At 40.2% G+C, this 22,036-nt stretch overlaps 1 long non-coding RNA gene across 1 annotated transcript in view; it reads left to right on the top strand.

Moving 5' to 3' along the window:
* LOC113248119 (uncharacterized) overlaps positions 1-22,036 on the top strand; it is a 59,986-nt gene continuing 37,950 nt past the window's right edge. Inside the window, exons 1-11 of the long non-coding RNA XR_008959828.1 lie at positions 1-164; positions 648-802; positions 7,196-7,363; positions 12,364-12,447; positions 12,623-12,712; positions 13,376-13,465; positions 16,318-16,378; positions 17,461-17,634; positions 19,526-19,623; positions 20,956-21,119; positions 21,870-21,978. This is a non-coding gene — a long non-coding RNA (uncharacterized LOC113248119). The remainder of the gene's footprint in view (positions 165-647; positions 803-7,195; positions 7,364-12,363; positions 12,448-12,622; positions 12,713-13,375; positions 13,466-16,317; positions 16,379-17,460; positions 17,635-19,525; positions 19,624-20,955; positions 21,120-21,869; positions 21,979-22,036) is intronic.

The following is a 22,036-nucleotide window of genomic DNA, read 5'->3' as shown; positions in this document are numbered from 1 at the left end:
TCGATAGAAGAGCAGGGTTCCACCTTCAGGTGTTTGGGACTCTGTTGAAGGTGTGGGTCCCCGCGGTGGGGGCTGAACCGCCGTGCGGTGTGAGGAGACAAAGGGATCCAGATCCAAGCTGATTCTTCCCCGCGTTGGGAGTCGGTGCCACGGCTGTCTCGTAGGTAAAACCATTGGGATCTCGCCCAGCCCCAGTTAGCGTGGGTCCTGCTCGAGGGGATCCTGGAGATGCTTTCCTTTAAAGACAGGGGCGCGGGAGGCAAGACAAATAACGACCCTGAGCCCCAGCTTTCCCGTTTGTAAAATGGGGATGAGAATGATTCACCCACAGGATTGCTGAGAACAGTGATAAACAGGAGCAAGCCCATGGCCCCGTGGTTACTGTGGGATCATGAATGTCTTTATGAATTCAGGCCACTTCTTATTGCTTTTAAGCTTTGTTGTTGGAGGATAAACTAGGAAAGGAGGATAAACTAGGAAAGGAGGAGAAAAAGACTCTGTGAGAAGCCCATTGAAACGTGGTTGTTATGAACATGATGCAGTTTTTATCAGTGTCATTGCCACTAACCCAGTGCCTGGCATGGTGCTGGGCACATACTTAGGCCAGTAAATCATAGAGATTGCTGGATCTGTCTCTCCCTGTGCAGCTCTTCATCCAACTCATAGCAGGTGCTTGAAGAAGGCAGATTCTGAGGATCTGTGTCCTGATGGCTGCTGAAGCTTCTACTCCAGATTCAAGGGCAGCAGTCCTCAGGAGACTGCAACACTTCACTCTCCTGGTGGAAATTGATGCCTGGCTCAAGTGAGTGCATAGATCTGAACAAAAGCATGATGTGGAATAGCTCTTGTGAGGTTCACAAACTAGTCTAAAAATAGAAAGCTATTTTGATCTCATCATGGCAGAAGAGGTTTAGCAGGTGGAATTTTATTCCTTCTGTGTCTACATGCTGTGTAGTAACTCTTGAGGTTCATTTTAGAGAAGTTTTTGCTGAAAAATAATTGTCTAGTTGGTGAAGGAAGTTGGTCTTTTTTTTTTTTTCAAATTTTTACTTAAATTCTAGTTGTTAACATGTAGTATTGATTTCAGGAGTAGAATTTAGTGATTCATCACTTAGAAACAACACCCAGTGCTCATCACAACAAGTGCCCTCCTTAATATCCTTCACCCATATAGCTCATCCCTCACCCACCTCCCTCCAGCAACCCTCAGTTTGTTCTCTACCATTAAGAGTCTCTTATGGTTTGCTTCCCTCTCTTTTTTTTCCCCTTCCTTTATGCTCATCTGTTTTGTTTCTTAAATTCCACATGTGAGTGAAATCATATGGTATATGTCTTTTTCTCACTGACTTATTTCACTTAGCATAATACACTGTAGCTCCATCCGTGTCATTGCAAATGGCAAGATTTCATTCTTTTTGATGGCTGTGTAATATCCCATTGTGTATATATGCCACATCTTCTTTATCCATTCATCAGTTGATGGACACTTGGGTTATTTCCATAGTTTGGCTATTGTTGATAATGCTGCTCTAAACACTGGGGTGCATGTACACCTTTGAATCCATATTTTTGTATCTGTTGGATAATTACTTAGTAGGGCAATTGCTGGATCTCAGCAGGGTAGTTCGATTTTTAACTTTTTGAGGAACCTCCATACTGTTTTCCAGAGTGGCTGCACCAGTTTGCATTCCCACCAACAGTGTAAGAGGGTTTCCCTTTCTCTGCATCCTTGCCAACATTTGTTGTTTCCTGTGTTGTTAATTTTAGCCATTCTGGCTGGGGTGAAGTGATAGCTCATTGTAGTTTTGATTTGCATTTTTCTGATGATGAGTGATGTTGAGCATCTTTTCATATGTGTGTTGGCCATCTGGATGTCTTCTTTGGAAAAATGTCTATTCATGTCTTCTGCCCATTTCTTAACTGGATTATTTATTTTTGGGGTATCGCATTTGATAAGTTCTTTATCAATTTTGGATACTAACCCTTTATCTGATATGTCATTTGCAAATATCTTCTTCCATTCACCAGGCTGCCTTTTAGTTTTGTTGATTGTTTCCTTCACTTTAGCTTTTTATCTTGATAAAGTCCTAATAGTTCATTTTTGCTCTTGTTTCCCTTGCCTCCTGAGGCTGTCTAGTAAGAAGTTGCTATAGCCAAGGTCAAAGAGGTTGCTGCCTGTGTTCTCCTCTAGGATTTTGATAGTTCCCTGTCTCACATTTAGGTCTTTCATCCATTTTGAACGTATTTTTGTGTATGGTGTAAGAAAGTGGTCCATTTTGATTCTTCTGCATGCAGCTGTCTAGTTTTCCCAACACCATTTGTTGAAGAGACTTTTTTCCATTGGATATTCTTTTCTGCTTTGTCGAAGATTGACCATATAATTGTAGGTGGAAGTTGGTCTTTAACATGCATTTGCAATAAATATACACATATTTTTCTCATCATATAAATAATTGGTAATTCCCATGTACCTCATAGATGGGTGTGGAAATGTGCAGTTGTTAGATCTTTATAGCAATTTGACATCGTAATATAGATTTTTCCCCCCTGGTGACTATAGTTTTTTTCCCCATTATATAATGACATTTTTTAAGGGACCAGAAACCAGAAATTTTCCAAGTGTTATTTTAAAATGGCAGGGACTACGGGGCGCCTGGGTGGCTCAGTCGTTAAGCATCTGCCTTCAGCTCGGGTCATGATCTTGGGGTCTTGGGATCGAGCCCCGCATTGGGCTCCCTGCTGGGTGGAAGCCTGCTTCTCCCTCTCTCACTCCCCCTGCTTGTGTTCCCTCTCTCGCTGTGTCTCTCTCTGTCAAATAAATAAAAAAAATCTTTAAAAAAAAATAAAATGTCAGTGACTAGAATGTAATATTTTATTTTTTTGTGTTTTGTTTTGTTTTTGAGAGAGAGAGTGTGAACAGGGGGAGGGGCAGTGAAGGAGAGAAAGAATCTTAAGCAGGCTATACTTCTAGGGTGGCTTGATCTCACAACCCTGAGATCATGACCTGAGCTGAAATCAAGAGTTGTATGCTTGTTTCTGAATATATCAGATTTTTTTTAAAGTGCCTCTAAATGAAAGAGAAACAAGTACAGTTAACAGTTACTTGATGAGTCTCCCTGAAATGCTTTTGTTATGCTCACTAGGAATTCAGAAACTAAGTATAAAAGATGATTTTATAAATTCTTTCACAATTCCCTGTCTCAACAAAATTGAAAAAGAACCTATAATGATTACAGATTATTGAAAGTAATTTTGATAACATATTGCTGTTGTCTTTGGTATCCAATTCAGAATAAATTCAAGTGATTGTAAGAGATTGGTATTAAAAATAAATTCCTTTAAAAAAAAAGAGTTGTATGCTTAACAGACTGAGCCACCCAGGTGCCCCTGTTTTGTTTTTTAAGTAGGCTCCAAACCCAATGTGGGGCTTGAATTCACCACCCTAAGATCAAGAATTGCATGCTCCACCAACTGAGCCAGCCGGGAGCCCCTAGAACTTAATATTTTAAAAATTATTTGTTACCGTAGAGTTTGCCCTATTATAATGATACACAGCCATGCAATGTTCCCTAAAATAACCAGTTACTTTTAGATATTATTATGATCATTTTCTTAATATATATTTTTTTCCGTATTTTGGGAGGAAATGGACATCAACTTTCCCTAAATATTTGGATATATTTCATTGAAAATGATTTTTTCTGCTTTGGTTCTATGTACCATGGACCAATTTGAAAAGACATAGTGTAGATCTGTTAATACTGTAAGAACATAATGGCGGGAATCTTTCATCTAATTAATTGAATCACAGAATTATGAATATATAAATATTCTACAAATACTTAATTCAGGTATGATTAACATGCAATATACATACATATTTAAAGTTTTTGCTTTAATAAGTTTCAATATGTATGCACCTGTAAATCTAATACTTCCATCAAGATAATGAGCATATCCATCACCTTAAAAAGCTTCTTCATACCCCTTTGTAGTGCCCCATCCACCTCTCTCCAGTATTTCTGTCCTTGTTACTCTACCCCATTCCCAGGCAACCACTGATCTTCTGTCACTATGGATTAGTTTTTTTTCCCCTATAATTTTATGGAATCATATATTGTGTATTCTTTTTTGCCAATCTTCTTTCCTTCAACCTAATTATTTCTAGATTTATCCATTTGTTACATGTGTTAATATTTCCTTCTTTTTTGTTGCCTAATATTCTGCTTTATGGATATACCACAATTTGTTCTGTCTGTTCACCTGGTAATGGATATTTGGTATTTTCAATCTTATAAATAAAGCTGCTATGAATATTTGGGTATAGTAAGTCTTTGCTTGGACATATGTTTTCTTTCTCTAATACTGAGGTGTATTTACTTAAAGAATTTGTAAAATTAACTTTGTAAGAGTGCTAAACTTTTCCCAGCGTGGTTGCCCAGTGTTACATCGTCACCAGTAGTGTATGAGAGTTCATCCTCCACAACTCTGTCAGGACTTGGTATGGTTTCTGTTTTTATTTTAGCCATTTTCAGAGGGGTGTAGTGAGATTACAGTTCCCTAATGACTAATGATGTTCAACATCTTTTCATTTGCTTATTTATTATTTGACTTTTTTTTTAAAGCAATTTATTTCATTGCTTATTTATTATTTGACTTTTGTATTCCTTCTTTGGTGGAACATCTTTTCAAATCTTTTGCCCACTTATTTATTGGAATGTCTGTTTTCTTATTGACTTTGCAAGGTTTTTTATTATGGGTACAAGTCCTTTATCAGATATTAGATTTGCAAATATTTTCTTGCAGTCAGAAGCTTGTCTTATAATTCTCTCAATAGTGTCTTTGAAAGAACAGGAGTTCTTTTTTGAAAATTTTGAAGATGTCTAGTTTTTAATTTTTCATTTATGGTTTTGATTGTGCTTTTGATGTCATATGTAGGAAATCTTCACCTAACCTAAGGCCACAAGAATTTTTATAGTTTTATAGTTTTAGCTCTTGTACTTTTGTTAGTGATTCATTTTGAGTTGACTTTTGCATATGGTATAATATATGGATCACAGTTTATGTTTGTATATATGGATACATACTTGTCCCAGAACTATTTGTTGAAAAGACTATCCTTTCTTCTAGAATTGCCTTTGTAGTTTTGTCGAAAACAGGTTATATATATAAGTGTGGGTATTTTGTTCCTTTGTTCCTTTGATATACATTTCTACCTTTGTCCCAATATCACACTATATTGATGACTGTAGATTCATAATGAGTCTTGAAATAAGGTAGTGCTTATTTTCCAATTTTCTTCTTTTTCAACATAATTTTCATAGTCTAGGCCCTTTGCATTTCCACATGACTTTTAGGAAAAGCCTGTCAATTTCTTCAAAAAAAATATATGCTAGGATTTTTTAGAATTGCATTGAATCTATAGATCACCATGGGGAGAATAGACATTTTAACAATACTGAGTCTTCTGACCCCTGAAGATGATGTGTTCCTTCTTTATTTAGACTTTTTTAAATTTGTCTCAGCAATGTTTTACACTGTTCAGGGTGTAGTCCTTACACATCTATGGACATAGCTGTGCTACATAGATTATGTCTGTGTAGTTCATGCTTTCTGATACTGTTGTCAGTGGCAGTATTTTTTTTTAAAGATTTTATTCATTTATTTGACAGAGAGAGACAGCCAGCGAGAGAGGGAACACAAGCAGGGGGAGTGGGAGAGGAAGAAGCAGGCTCCCAGTGGAGGAGCCTGATGTGGGGCTCGATCCCGGAACGCCAGGATCACGCCCTGAGCCGAAGGCAGACACTTAACCACTGCGCTACCCAGGCACAGTGGCAGTATTTTTTAAACCAATTTTGCCTATGCCCTCATCCATCTCCCCTCTGGCAACCACCAGTTTTTTTCTTTGGATTTATGGGTCTGTTTCTGCTTCTTTTGTTTGTTTGTTCATTTGTTTTTTATATTCCACATATAAGTGAAATCATATAGTATTTGTCTTTCTCTGACTTATTTCGCTTAGCATAGTACTCTGTAGGTCCATCCATGTTTTGACAAACGGCAAGATCTCATTCTTTTTTATGGCCAAGTAATATTCCATTGAGTGTGTGTTTGTGTGTGTGTGTGTGTGTATGTGTGTTTCTGTATACCACATATTCTTTATCCATTCATCTATCAATGGACACTTAGGTTGCTTTCATACCTTGGCTATTGTAAGTAATGCTGCAGTAAACATAGGGATATATATCTTTTCGAATTAGGATTTTCATTCAGGAGTATAAATACCCAGTAGTGGAATTACTGGATTTTATGGCAGATCTGTTTTTAATTTTTTGAGGAGCCTTCATACAATTTTCCACAGTGGCTGCGCTAATTTACATTCCGACCAACAGTGCACAAAGGTTCGTTTTTCTCCATATCCTTGTCAACACTTGTTATTTCTTGTCTTTTTGATACTAGGCATTCTGATGGATGTGAGGTGATACCGCATTGTGGTTTTGATTTGCATTTTCCTGATGATTAATAATTTTTTTTCTTAAAGATTTTATTTATTTGGGAGAGAGAGAGAATAAGAGAGAGCACGAGTGGGGAGGAGAGGGAGAAGCAGGCTCCCCACGAGCAGGGAGCCCGACGTAGGGCTTGATCCCAGGACCCTGGGATCATGACCTGAGCCGAAGGCAGACGCTTAACCGACTGAGCCACCCAGGCGCACCTGATGTTTAATGATTTTAAGTATCTTTTGATGTGTCTGTTGGTCGTCGGTATGTCTTCTTTGGAAAAATGTCTTTTCAGGTCCTCTGCCTGTTTTTTAATTGAATTATTTGTTTTTGTTTTTGCTGTTGAGTTATATAAGTTCTTTATATATTTTGGATATTAACCCCTTATCAGATATATCATTTGCAAATATCTCCTTCCATTCAGTTGATTGTCTCAATGGTAATTTTTTTTTAAAGATTTTGTTTATTTGAGAAAGAGAGTGAGAGAGAGCGCAAGAAAAGCACAAGCCAGGGGGAGGAGCAGAGGGAGAAGAAGAAGCAGACTCCCTGCTGAGCAGGGAGCCAAACATGGGTGTCTTGCTGCCAGGACCCCAGGATCATGACCTGAGCTGAAGGCAGATGCTTAACGGACTGAGCCACCTAGGCGCTCCTCAATGGTAATATTTTTTTTTTTAAGATTTATTTATTTATTTATTCGACAGAGATAGAGACAGCCAGCGAGAGAGGGAACACAAGCAGGAGGAGTGGGAGAGGAAGAAGCAGGCTCATAGCAGAGGAGCCTGAGGTGGAGCTCGATCCCATAACGCCAGGATCACGCCCTGAGCCGAAGGCAGACGCTTAACCGCTGTGCCACCCAGGTGCCCCCAATGGTAATATTTTTTTAAAGATTTTATTTATTTATTTGTCAGAGAGAGAGAGCACAAGCAGGGGGGAGCAGCAGGCAGAGGGAGAGGCAGGCTCCCCGCTGAGCGAGGAGCCCAATGCAGGACTTGATCCCTGGACTGGGTTCATGACCTGAGCCGAAGGCGGATGCTTAACCGACTGAGCCACCCAGGGACCCCAATGGTAATATTTTTATTATACTTTTTAAGTATTATATTTTCACTACACCGTCAGTAGCCAAGTGTTGCCAGGAATCTTTTCAGTTGAAAGCACAAGTTACTCTGGGATGGAAAAGATACTTGGTGCTTAACACATGTATTAGTCAGGGTTCTCCAGAGGAACGGAACCAATAGCATATTTATATATAGACAGAGATTTATTTTAATGAATTGACTCATGAGATTGTGGAGGCTTGGCGGGTTCAAAATCTGATAGGGGAGGCTGGCAGGCTGTAGACTCCGGAATGAGTTACAGTTGGAGTCTGAAGGCTGTCTGCTAGAGAAACATGAGATGCTGATGTTGTGGATAAATTCCAAAGGCAAGTCTCCTGGCAAAATTCCCTCTGGCTCATGGGAGATCAGCCCTTTATGCTATTCAGGCCTTCACGTGATTGAATGAGGACCACCCACCTTTATGGCTGGCTGCTTTACTGAAAGACTACCCATTTAAATGTGTATCTCATTCAAAAGTAGTCTTACAGAACCAACCAGAATAATGTTTGATCAAATATTTGGTCATTGGGACCTTGTGAAGTTGATGCATAAAATTTATCGCCACAATATTTATTTGCCTAGATTTCCATATTAGCTTTTAGATATTATTGACAAAGTACTTAAACTAGGGAGAATAATGTTCCAGAGAAAATTCTATAGGTCATTTCCAGAAAAATAGTCACTAAAATGAAATAGATTAGTAGCGTTCAACCTTATATATGTGGTTAAAATTGAATTGTGGAGTTTTCCTTCTTAATCCCCAAATAAATCCACCTCGATGAATTCCTGGGTTCTTGGGTAGTGAGAAGAGGGAGAGAGTATGTATAACACCGTGTGTGTGTGTGTGTGTGTGTGTGTGTGTGTGTGTGTGTTTGTTGTTGAAGCTGGAAGGAAAATTTCTTGTGAGGAATATGTGTGGTGAGTTATTGTGAGCTGTGCCAGTCCTCCTCAGTTCCTAGCACATGTTAGGAGACAAATCAGGATGGCTGCTATATGTTTTTTCCCAGGTTTCCTTGGCCAGCATGGTTACCATGGTGACTCAGTGACTGCTGTGGGACTTGGTATAGCCTGAAAATCCATTTATGATTCTTGTCTGAATCACTCATTACTATGATAGCTATGAAGTGTTGCTTTTATAATTGTTATTCCTTTTAGAATTATTAATTGATATTCAAATGTTGGCTAGAGCTTCCCACTCTCCCCTATGGTTTATTTATTTATTCATCCATTTATTTAACTACTATGACTCATAGATTCCTATTTTGCTGAAAGGGTTACCACCTAATTATAATTATTTATTTTGTTGGTCACATTGTCACAAAATTGGCCAGTGTTTGCCCCTTCAGGTTGGCTTCTGTGTCCATTTGTCACCTTCCTAGAATTCTTTGAGCATGGACTTTGTTCTGTGAGCTTGAATACCTCCCAGTCTGTAGAAAAGAAGTAATGGTGTCCCTCAGAGCATTGCTTTGAGGATTTAAAGAAAAAAAGTCTGAAAATAACAGCGTATAGCATGGGACATCTAGTAGGCCCTCAAAATGTTAGTTTCCCATTCTAATTTTTGCCTCCTTTATTCTGTCAACGTAATGCCTCTGACATGAACATTCTATCATGACTACCAGAGAGAGAATACTTGGACATGGAACAGCAAGCAGGCATGAGCCCACATTTCCATGATGTGAGAGTTTCAGTGTCACTGCTGTGTGCAGAAGGGGGCTGTGGGATGGAGCTGGGGAAGAGCACAGCGTCAACTGCACAGGTTCCAGTGACCTGAGTGGGGACAGGCAAGCACATGCTCATCCATTTCCCCTGTGTTTCCTGTGCTTTCCCTTCCTCTCACTTTCCTCTCTGTTCCATGTGCTGTCTGTCAGGTGTTGTCAGCCTGATCCACCCATTATTAAATTTCCAATCCATCTTTTAACTCAGGTTTTTGTTGCTTCTTAAGGATAATTGCCTAGATTTACATTTTTTTAAAAAGATTTTATTTGTTTATTTGAGAGAGAGAGGGGGAGGGAGAGAGAGAGCGAGAGCACAGCACGGGGAACAGCAGGCAGAGGGAGAGGGAGAAGCAGTCTCGCCAAGCAGGGAGCCCTGCGGTGCTCCATCCCAGGACCCTGGGATCATGACCTGAGCCAGAGGCAGACGCTTAATGACCGAGCCACCCAGGCACCCTACCTTTCTTTAACAGATGTAAGGAGTGATGTTTTAATTCTAATTTCTTCTGCATTTATTAGTTAGAATCCTTCTATAAAACAAACTTCCTCTCAACAACTACATGGTTACACTGAGGTATGGTCCACCCAGAAGGCAAGAATGAATGTTTACTTCTTTTGCACTATTTCCGCTTTTTAAAATAATGAGTTGTTTCCCTTGGATCCTCCAAAGATGAAGTGTGGGTTTGTTTTGTGTGTTTTTTGTTTTTCTTTAAGAGTGTCATCATGAGCTCTAGATGTTTATATACTTGAGGCTGTAATCTGCAGCTATTAATGTATTTGATGTTCAGTTGGTCTATCTTAGGCCTGTGGGAGTCCCTTTGGGTTGGCTTTTGTGTCTTTGATATGCTTTCTGGTATGAGCTGTTTGGTCCAGGGTCATCTGGTACAATCCCTACTCAGCCCCGGCATCAGCTGTTTCTTCAGGGAAGCCTGGTTCTTTTAGGGGGAAATATTTTTTTAGAGGATTCAGTCTGGAAACTAGAGACGGTCGTTGCTACTGGGTCTGTCACTGCTGATTGTCCTATTTACTACCTGGAGCCTGTAAATATGTATTATATTTTTTGTGGGAATGTACATCATTTTCTTCCATCCGGGGCTTATAGGTTCCTCTGTCGCCTTACAGGTAATCATTTTTATCAGTTGGGTTTTAACCTTCCAATTTTAAAACATATACTAATTTACAATATATGTATATTAGTTTTCTCCCCTGCTCATTTGTAAAAGGTGGCATATTCTACACCAGTGCTCTGTAATGAAAATGTCTGCAGAAGTGAAAATGTATCTGTGCTATCCAGCTTGGGAGTCAGTAGCTACATGTGGGTGTTCGGCATCTAAAATGTGGCTACTGCAACTGAGGGACTGAATTTTTTTTTAAAGATTTCATTTATTTATTTGACAGAGAGAGAGACAGCCAGAGAGAGGGAACACAAGCAGGGGGAGTGGGAGAGGAAGAAGCAGGCTCCCAGCGGAGGAGCCTGATGTGGGGCTCGATCCCAGAAGGCTGGGGTCACGCCCTGAGCCGAAGGCAGACGCTTAACGACTGAGCCACCCAGGCGCCCCTGAATTTTTTATTTCATTTAATATAACTACTTTAAATTTAGGGGCTGCTGGGTAGCTCCGTTGGTTAAATGTCTGACTCTTGGTTTTGGCTCTGGTCATGATCTCAGGGTCCTGGGATCAAACCCCAGGTCCAGTGGGGAGTCTGTTTCCCTTCTCTCTTTCCCTCTGCCCCACCCCCTGCTCTTGCTCTTTCTCTCTAAAATAAATAAATCAAAAAAAAAAAAAAAACTTAAATCGTCCCATGTGTCTGTGACTATCGTTTTGGACAGAAACAGCTCTATACATTTTTCTGTACCTCGCTTTTTTCACGAAACAATGTAGTCAAAGCAGTGCAGAGAGGGAGTCCTCATTGCTTTTCTTTTTTTTCTCATTGCTTTTCAAGCTGCCTGGGATGCCAGGATGTAGATGTGCCATAGCTTCTTCATCCAGCCCCCTATTGGTGGACAGCTGTCTTGTTTCTAGTTTTCTATTGCTATGAATTTTTCTTTAAGGAATGACCTTGTACTTGTACCTTTTCATTTTTTGTATTATTTCTTTAGGATAGATTCTTAAAAGAGAGATTACTGGTTCCAAGAGGAAATACAAATGTAATTTTACTAGATAGCATCAAATCCCATCCACAGGGTTTGAACCATTTCATATTACTTTCAGTGATGCATGGGAATGCTGATTTCCTCACAGACTGTCTAATTGGTGAGAAGTAGTTTTTTTTTTCCTTTGAATGTCTTATCATGAGTTAGGCTGAGCAATTTTTACATGTTTTTTTTTAAAGATTCTATCCATTTATTTGACACAGAGAGAGAACACAAGCAGGGGGAGCGGCTGGCAAAGGGAGAGGGAGGAGCAGGCCTCCCGCCGAGCAGGGAGCCGGAGGTGGGGTGGGGCACGATCCCAGGATCCCAGGATCATGACCCCAATCCAAGGCAGACACTTAACTGAATGAGCCACCCAGGAGCCCCAATTTTTACATGTTTAAGGCACTTTTTTGTGTGTGTGTGTGAAATACTTGTTTGTATGTATTGCCCCTTTTTCTTTCCTGGTGTTTTTTGGGGGCATTTTTGCCTTCATTTTTTTCATTACTCTGTATATTATGGATATAACCATTTGTGATGTAAGTTGTAAATACTTTTCCCAATTTGGAGTTTTTCATTTTGCTTTGCTTATTTATTTATTTTTGTTTCTGCCATGTAATTTTTAAATGAAATCAAATACATCACTCTTTCCCTAATTGCTTCTAGATTTTTAGGCATAGCTGAAAAAGTTTCCTCCACCTCTAGGTTATAGAGGAATTTGAGTGGGTGTGCTTCTGTGGACAGGAGAGAGATGAGAGAAGTGGATCATATTGGGGTATCAGTCAGGCATAGGAGGAACAGTTGGGGAGGTGACCATATTGTAAGAAATCTGTGAAAACCATGTCACTAAGTCAGGAGAAATAGATGGTGAGGTCAAGATCCTGGTCTTGGGCTTGTGTTTGAGAACTCAGTCTCCCTTCTTTCTTCTGTAGGTGTGAGTCCAGACCCACACAACTGGGAGACGAAGTCTTTAATGAAGCGGAAATTCCATGCCACCTTGGATGGATCCCTCACAGGTCTAAATGAGAGGACCACCCTCCTAGTGATAAGGAGAAACACAAAATCATTTCCAAAATCTTCCACATAACTTGGCCACAGACTAAAGAGAAAGTAAAACCTTTAGTTGGCAACCATGAGAGAACTAAGACTGAAACCATACAGTTGTTACCTTGTCTTTCACTCTCTTTCTAGGAATGAGGGCTCCTCAGGAGAAGGTCATTGCCTCTTAGTGCTATTCAAGACGATGGATGTGTGTGTCACAAGCTGCCTCAGTTTCCCAGGGTATAGCCTCTCCCTGCTCAACCTCCTTATTTCCTGCTTAGATGCTGGGTTTCCATTTTGACTCAGGGTCAAGGTTGAGTAAAGTTGCTTGGAATGGAGTCTTTTTAAGGTCATACCTCACCATCCCTGGATCAGACACTAATATTCATCTTGTAGCCTGTGGATATTTCTAGATCTCCAGTCTAGATATCAAGAGAAGGAAGATGTGGATGCAGATGTGTATTGGCTGGACAGTGCCTATCACATAGCAGACATCTGCTTCACATTTGATAAACAGGAGATGTAGATATAGAGGCATAAGTAGGATATTAAATGATGGATATGTCCTTTCATTGTTTTTATATAAATGTTTTTCAAGGAGCATTGGGAGCACACCACAGTGACTGATTTTGTAATCTGCTGTGAAGAAAACATTTTGTTTCTGTTTCTAAAAATTATGACTTTTCATTGGGAAAGAAAAACCTGTAGAAAATGAAGAAAGATGCCTCTCAATAGATGCGTGTGACCCTGTAGCATGTCATCTGTAAAATGGGCAAGTTGGTACTTACCTCGCAGAGCTGCTGTGAGGAGAAATGAACAAACCAACAGCGAGTATCTGACATGTAATACTGTAAAACTTTGGCACATATGTGTGTAATGTCTCCTGTGTTCTCTCCCCAACAGAGGAGATGACTTTACCATGAACAACTCATAGAGACCACTGGGATTTGAAGGAACAGGAAAGCAAATATATATGTTATGAGTATATATCCGGTATGTATTCTTTCTCAGAGTTTCTAAAATAGACACACCCATTTCCTCACTTTACAAGCTGTAGGATGTCTAACAGAATCAGCAGACAGAATACTATTTTCAGTCATTTTTTTTTTATCAGCTATGTTTAGTCTTAGAGTTCCCAGGCTCCAGCTAGCCCAGAATATTGTCAGGTGTCTTCTGAACCTGAAACATCTTCCCTTTTCCCAGGCCTAATTTTCTGGCTTTTATTCACACTGTTACTCATCTAGACCTGTACATCTGGAACCTGATCTGGGCCATCCTGGTGAGAGATGACAATGACTGCAGGGAGTTCATTTTCTTGTGTCCAGACTAACATCTGCATCCCTATGTTTATTGAGGGATCCATCCCATTTTGAACTTGAGCTGATTTGTATTACACATCCTGGGCTGTATATATTTTCCTTTCCTTTTACTATTTTCATTGCACAAGGAAGGTGCTTTAGAGTTTTTTTAATCCACGTGTGCTGGTTGCCCTGGGCCCTGGGCTGAAAGAGCCTGTGACCAAACTTCCCCCTGAATCCTGCTTTGAAGCATCTCCCTTCTCCCTGTGGGCTGAGAGCAGTGGGCCATCTCATGTTCCCTCCCACATTCCCTCCACTGCAGGTTCCCTGCTTGGCTAACTGGGAGGTTAGGCCCATGAGCCTGCTTTCAGTTCAACAGGCTTTATTTGGAGGGAAGAGAAAGAAGCATGTTGTGAAACTACTTTCCTCCCATGACCTTTACTAAGTCCTGGGAAGTGGAGACATCAGAGGACTTCTCCAGTGTAAGATTTATTTGAGCACCATGCTTGCCCTTCCCCTAGGCATCTGTAGCGTCCATGACACTGTCATGTAGATTCAAAAATTAGTTCTGAGACCACCTAGTACATAATTCCCTTGGTTTAGTGATGTTACCATTCTGATGCTGAGCCACTTTCTGTGGGGAGGTCTAGGGATATTTATTCATTCTTTTTATTTTTTGACTTTCAAAACCAGGACACTTTTATGGGAGTTTAAAAATGGATACTGCTCAAAAGGAAAAAAAATCATTAAATACCCTTGAAAGTCTATTTCCCATGGATAAGCACTGTGATCATTTGTATATTTTTTTCAGAAATTTTACTATACATGTATAATCATGCATTTTTAAGATTAGCAATGACATGACCATCTACTTAAAGCTTTGTGAATTACTTTTTTATGATGAATACCATATTATTAAAGTCAGTTCGAGCCAATCAGTATAAGCCCACATAATAATAAAAGTGACCCTAAAATCTCTAATGATCTATTCTGGCATGATAATAATGATAAAAAAGGTCAATATTATTACTGACTCCCTTTGTGCCCCATACTGTTGCACGTGATAAACCTATACTTACTCGATCATCACCACAGCCTATGAGGAAGAGCCACTGTTGCTTGACTTTAAATATCAGGAAACTGAGGCGAAGTGAGGGCAGGGCTAGCAAGTCAGACCAAGATTTGAACAGATTCTGTGTGGCTGCTGAGGCCCTACATTTAACCAGTGTGCATTGACCCTCAATCTCACTGTTGATTACATTTAAAGGGCCATTGAAGTCACACTACATGCCATATACTCTAGGCAGGTTTTCTTTTTCTTTTTTTTTTTATTAAGTTCAATTAGCCAACATGTAGTACATCATTAGTTTTTGATGTAGTGTTCAACGATTCATTAGTTGCATAATACCCAGTGCTCATCAGATCACGTGCCCTCCTTAATTAGGCAAGTTTTCTTATTTACTCATTGGGACAGCTCTGTGACAAAGGTCTGGTGAGTCCCATTTCATAGGTGACCAAGCTTAGACTGACAGAGCCTACCTAAGTCATCTCTCTAGATAAGTGGCAGGATGGGAATGAGGTTCCATTCTCTGCCCTCCCTAGAGGACACAGAGCAGCCTCGCTTTCAGAAGATGGGCTTCCAGGGCTGGAGAACTGATTGGATCAGCTCCCGTACAATTGTGGCAGGTACTCACTAAGCAACCCCTCTGGTTGATGAAGATAACAGAGGAGATGAAATCTCACCCTTTGTGCTAAGAGACCTGGGTATCGGGCCACATGTGTTGGCTGATCCTTGAAGTGCTGACTTAGGCTTGGGGCAGAAGCACAGATCAGACAGGTGATCTAAAGGGAAGGAAAGCAATATGTACAGAGCTATTTTAAGCAAATGCATTTTATATTTAATTTCCTTTAATCGTAACAGCTATCCAAAATATACATTATTCAAATCAGGGTACTGACTTTAAGGGAATTTAAATGAACTAGGGAAACAATTTATTTTCTTAGGATCAACAGCTAACTGTGGTATTATTTTAAAGTTTTTCACTTTTTGTCTTGAATCCTCCTGGGCTTTGAATGACTTAAACCCCAGGGGCTGCCTTACATGTGTTACTTAATTTTCAGAATTGTGAGCTACATAGTTTTTGTCACAATATTATTGAAATTTAAAACATGATAAATGGAGAATGTACTGAGAATTGTGTGAAAACAAGGGAGAAATCATTTGCAAAGTACAACTCATCTGCTGGATTAGTATCCATAGTTTGGGAAACACACATAGTAACAAACAAAAACTGGCTTATAATTTAAACAGCAAATTCATATAAAATTATAAATGATTAATAAACATGTCAAAATATGCCCAAACCACAAGCATTAATAATATGCAAGTATAAAAGCTTAGATTCATATTGAATGGAAAATATAATAAGCAAAAGATGAGAAATGTGATTCCTTTTTTGGAAAAGACTGCACACGTGTGTGTGTGTGTGTGTGTGTGTGTGTGTGTGTGTGTGTAAGCATCTATTTTCATGTACCCTTCACCTACAGGGACGCATCTGGAGAGGAGGCACCATTCTATGACAACAGACCCCTTTGAGTCAGGCAACTGGTGAGAAATGCAGGACAATTTCAATTTATAAATGTACTTCCATACGTTTGAAATATTGTGTTCAGGAAAAAAGTATTTTGATGACAATTTGAAAGCAAATATACTTATAAACAGATTCAGAAAAGTATTGTACACATGTATTCGTTACTTTGGAAAAACATTCATTTTATTAAATTATTTAGAAAAACAAGGTAGGAAAAGGTAGAATTGAAAGTGTTTCTCCCCATATGTGTGTGTGTTTATATGTCTCTCTAGCTCTATCACCCCAAATACTCACATTCACAAGTGCATCTTTATCTTCAGTTCAAACCAAGGCTGGACAGCCAATCTCAGGTTTAGACAGCCCAGAAAATGATGGTGATACAGCTGGGTGGCCACTAGAGGGTTAAAAAAATTCCATTAAACTCTGGCTGAAACCATTACACCGAGATCCAGACTTCCATCCCTTCCTTCCCCTTGCCGAGCCCCCAGGTTTGAGACTCTCAGAGCTGACATCTGGACCTGGCTACCTGGTGGCATCCATCTCCATTTTTCTTTTTTAAGGAAAGGAGTGCATTTAGCAAAGGGGAAGAAATATAAGATGGTTTGTTTACTAAGACATACCAATTCTGTTTGGAAAATTCATATGAATACTAAAGCAATTCCATCCACAGTTTACCCTAAATCTACTTTGTGTTCATTGATCTATTTCTTCCCTCCTCAGTGTGGCTTGACATGTCCATTCTGTAGAGGGTCTTTTCCAGAGAGCAGGGCAGGCATTCACCCTCCATTAGCCTATCATTGTACAGGCTGCCAGGCCTTCTCCCACCCCCTGTTGTCTGTCCGTGACACAGTACACAGCTGTGCAGACCCTGCCCAGAGGCCCCATCCTCACAGTTTCCTCCCTCCTTCCCCAGCCGCCACTTCGCGCACTGCCCCCTGCCAAGGCACGCTACTGCCACCTAGGTTTCATCGTCTGTAGGCCCCGAAGTATATGTTTTTAGAATCTTTTACATCCATCAGTTTCTCAGAATTAGAATCATTCCGAACATGGATTCAAAGGCTGTATTTTAAATGAGGGTATTGTGTTTTTTTGCTCCTAGCTGACCTTTCTTTGTAGAGAAGTTTAATGATGGTGGTGAGTTGGTGCCATCTTGTGACAAAACCTGCACTGCAGCTTGAACTTCGCGGAGCAGGAAGGTAGAAGGAGGGGCTGTGGCCCAAACCAACCAGACAGAGCCTTCTGGAAATCTGGGTGGAAAGGGGACATTTCCAAGGTATGGGGGTACTGAGGACCTTTGGACAGAAAGTGTAGCCTCCTGTGTTAAAGAAAAAGCTCTATATGAGTGGAGGTAAAAGATCCTTTTAATTTTTATTTTATTGGCCCATGAATTGACAGAAAGATTAATGTAACAATAGAAAATAGTGACATAGGCCCAGTTACATTTAAAAAATTAGAATATGACTAAAGCAGCATTTCAAATCTGTGGAGATACAGGACGATTAAGAAGTGATACCGAGATAGCTAGATAACTTCATAAGGTTAAAAAATAAATACGGGCCCATTTCTCTATCTTGAAATAGCAGGATAAATTCCAAATGATTCTGAATGAAATGTAAAAAAAATCCGTATGAGTATTAGAAGAAAACATAGGTGAATTATTCTATAGCCTGAGTGGAGGAAAGTTTCCTCAATATAAATCAATATCCAGGAGCATTAAGGAAAAAGATCCATATATTTGACAACATAAAAATAACAATGACAACTCTGCGTGGCAAAAATATGCTAGCCAAGTAAAGACACTGGAAGAAAACTTTGCAGCTAACATCTTTAGCAAAGCATTGATATCCCTCCTGTATAAATGCTTATCAATATGGAGGCATGAAAAGACAACAGCCCTGTCAAAGACATGTAAGAAATTAACAGTTAACAGAAAAAAAATTGTCTTTAAGCGTATGAAAAGTCTGCAGCTTGCTTTAAGAGAGGTGCAATTAAAACTATACTAAGATATTGTTTCTTAACTATTAGATTGACAAAGATCCAAATGTTTGTCAGTGTACTCAGTTGGTGAGAATGTGGAAAAACTTGTCCTTTCACTCCCTGCTCACAGGGGTGCAAAATGGTATAATCACTGGAGTAGACTTAATAGTGGTCCCCAAAGATACTAGGCGCTAATCCCTGGAACCTATAAATGTTGCTTATATGGAAAAGGTTCTTTGCAGATGTGATTAAGTTGATGCTTTTAGTATAATAATAAATATAGATACAGCTATTCACACTGGCACTATTTGAATAGCAAAAGAATAGGAACAACCTAATGGGGGGGGTTATCCTGGATTATCAAAATCGGCCCTAGATGCAAACCCAAGTGTCTTCATAAGAGAGAGACAGAGGGAGAGTTGACACAGACAGAAGAAGGGAAGGCAATGTGATGAAGGATGCGGAGGTTGGAGTCATGAAGACACAGCCGGAGAATGTTGGTAGATGTCAAAAGCTGTAAGAGGCAGGGAAGCTTCCCCGGAGTCTCCAGGAGTGAAGCACTGCTAATACCTTGATTTTGGCCCCATAAAACAAATTTTGGACTTTTAGCCTCCAAAACTGTGAGAGAATATTTCTGTTTAATGATGCTGAGTATGTGGTAATTTTTTGCAGTAACCATAGGGAACTAATATAATCATTACAGTGGGGAATTTGAAAATATCTTGCAATTTTATATGTGGCCTTACTTTTTGACTCAAAAATCCTATTTCCAGAACTATCCTAAAGATATACTGGTAATGACACAAAACGATTTTTGATATAGATATAATAATAAATATAGATACAGATATTCACTCTGGTGCTATTTGAATAGCAGAAAATGGGAACAAATTAAATATTCATCAGTTGTGTAATGGATGAATAAACTATCACACAGTCACACAAAGTGTACACTAAGTATGGTGTAAAGAAGACTGATGAAAAATCTCCACATAGGGCTGTGGAGGAATCTCCAGAATATAATGTTAAGTGAAAAAGTCAGTGTAAAGATGTAAATAGCATGGTACTTTTTATCTAGGAAAGGGGAAATGCCAAAATTAAAATGTTTTACTTCAATTAAAAGTAAAAGGACTTCTCTTTTCAGGACCGGAAGGAGTAGATACACTTCTCTCTGTTACTCCTTTTAGGTGCAGCTGAAATCTTTGAATATTATATGGGCAACAAATACAAGACTCTGAAAGGTGGAGAGGAAAAAGGCAGACTGACTCGGGACTTTGGGACCCAAGTAATGACACACAGTGAATTCTCTTGGTTGTATTTTGCCTCATATACGCCAGACCGGGTGCTGGAGGAGTAGGGAACCAAAAAAAAAATAATAATAATAATGCCAACAGGAAAAAACAAGAAGAACCCCCAAAAAATCTTTTCTCTGGACAAAGAACCAGAGAAAGGAAACCTAGCAAGAAAGGAAGTGTTTAGACAATAACTTCTCTAACACCACAGAATGAAGCATAACCTCCACCATGCCAGCAAAGGCTGAGTGGGGAGCATGAATTCCGTGCCCACATGATTGTAATTAGGCACCCATCCTTACCCTTGGGGGATATGAGAAGACTGCATGTAGAACAATGACTTTATCCCAACCTGGGGGAAATGAGCACCGCTTCACATGGTGTTAGTGGAGACCATGTGGGAGCCTACCTTCTGCCCACACTCAGTGGTAATTAGGCCCCTTCTTCTCTTCTCTTGGAAGTTTCATGACCATCCAATGAGGAGGAGACCTCCTCCCCTCCACAGTGTCAGGGGGGACCACATGGAAGACAGTAAGGAGGTATCTTCCCCACCTGCCAGGGTGGTATCAGTGGAGGCCTGGTGGGGTGTGAAATCCTGCTTCTACCAAGCAGTAACAAGGCACCTCTTCCCTTCCACTCCCATGTGCACCCACTTCCCCCATGTCAGTGGAGGCTGAGTGGGGAACCTGGACTTTCATCTGGTTGGGAACACATGCTTGGAGTTGCAAACATCCATGAAGAGAGGATAGCAACACCTCATAGCAAGTTTTTGGTGAAGAACTAAATCTAGTCAACAACATGAAGAACCTATTCCTAGGCCCTGTTTAACTAAATGCTACATAAATATTAGCTGTCTGTATCCCCTAGATCAGATAACTCATGTAGCTCCTTTATCTGTGCCCTCAGATAGGGCCCCTGAACCTGGACACAGGTCAGAATCACCTTGGAATCCTTTTCTAAACTCTCACCTGAAACTCTCTGCTTAGGGGAAATGGAACTTCTGTATCAAAGGCCATTCCAGTTACTCAGCTGTAATAACATGGGCATTAGAAAACAGATATGCCCATTTGACATAACACTGTATGTGAGTGTCTATTTCACCTTCGTTCCTCCAACACCAGGTATTACCATCTTATGTCTTTATTGTTAATATGATTGCTCATTTCCCCAGACTTGCTCCATTGGAAGGGTGATCAGAGGCTAGTGGTGGTGGTCTGAAGAGTGAAGGTGTTTTGCTTTTGGCAAAAGGGGACCTCGTGTTCTATGAGGCACATAGTTGCTCCAGTAAAACACAGTGATTGCTGGATCTGTCTCTCCCTGTACAGCTCTTCATGGTGGTGGCCGAGTTCATATCAGGTGCCTGAAGGAGGCAGATTCTGAGGATCTGTGTCCAGATGGCTGCTGAAGCTTCTACTCCAGATTCAAGGGCAGCAGTCCTCAGGAGAGCCCGTCACCTTACATCCTTGGTGGAATCTGGTACCTGGCTGAAGTGAGTGCATAGATCTGAACAAAAGCATATTGTGGAATAGCTCCTGTGAGGTTCACAAACTAGCCTAAAAGTAGAGAAGCTGCTTTGATGTCATCATGGGAGAAGAGGTTTAGCAGGTGGAATTTTATTTCATCAGCAACTATAGCCTGTGTAGTAGCCCCTGAGGCCCATCTTAGAGATACTTTTTTTTCCCTGAAAAGTAATGAATCATCCAGTTTAGGAAGGAACTTACTTGGTCTTTAACATACATTTGCAATAAATATACCTAAATTGTTCTCACCATATAAATAATAATCAGAAATTCCCATGTCTTTCAGATGGGTGTGGAACTGTGCAGTTGTTAGATCTTCCTAGTAATTTGACATTGTAACAGATTCTTCTCTGGTACCCATGATTTTTTCCCATTATATAATGAAATTTTTTAAAAGAGCCAGAAAATTTCCAAGTGTTAAAGATATCAGTGACTAGGGGCACCTGGGTGGCTCAGTCGTTAAGTGTCTGCCTTTGGCTCAGGGCGTGATCCCAGGGTTCTGGGATCGAGCCCTGCATCGGGCTTCTTGCTCCGCTGGGAGCCTGCTTCTTCCTCTCCCACTCCCCCTGCTTGTGTTCCCTCTCTCGCTGGCTGTCTCTCTCTCTCTGTCAAATAAATAAAAAATCTTAAAAAAAAGATATCAGTGACTAGAAATAATAATGATAATAATAATAACAATTATTATTATTATTTTTAAGATTTTTATCCATTTATTCCAGAGAGAGAAGAGCATGGAGAGTAGCAGAGGGAGAGGGACAAGCAGACTCCTCACCTAGCACGGAGCCCAACGTGGGGCTTGATCCCAGGACCCCGAGACTCGGACCCCAGGTGAAACCAAGAGTCAGATGCCCAGCTGACTGAGTCACTCAGGTGCCCCTAGAACTTA

This window comes from Ursus arctos, chromosome X (genome assembly GCF_023065955.2).
Source record: "Ursus arctos isolate Adak ecotype North America chromosome X, UrsArc2.0, whole genome shotgun sequence".
NCBI classification, from domain to species: Eukaryota; Metazoa; Chordata; class Mammalia; order Carnivora; family Ursidae; genus Ursus; species Ursus arctos.
The sequence above is the reverse complement of the archived record's forward strand: the minus strand, read 5'-3'. Positions and strand labels throughout refer to the sequence as shown.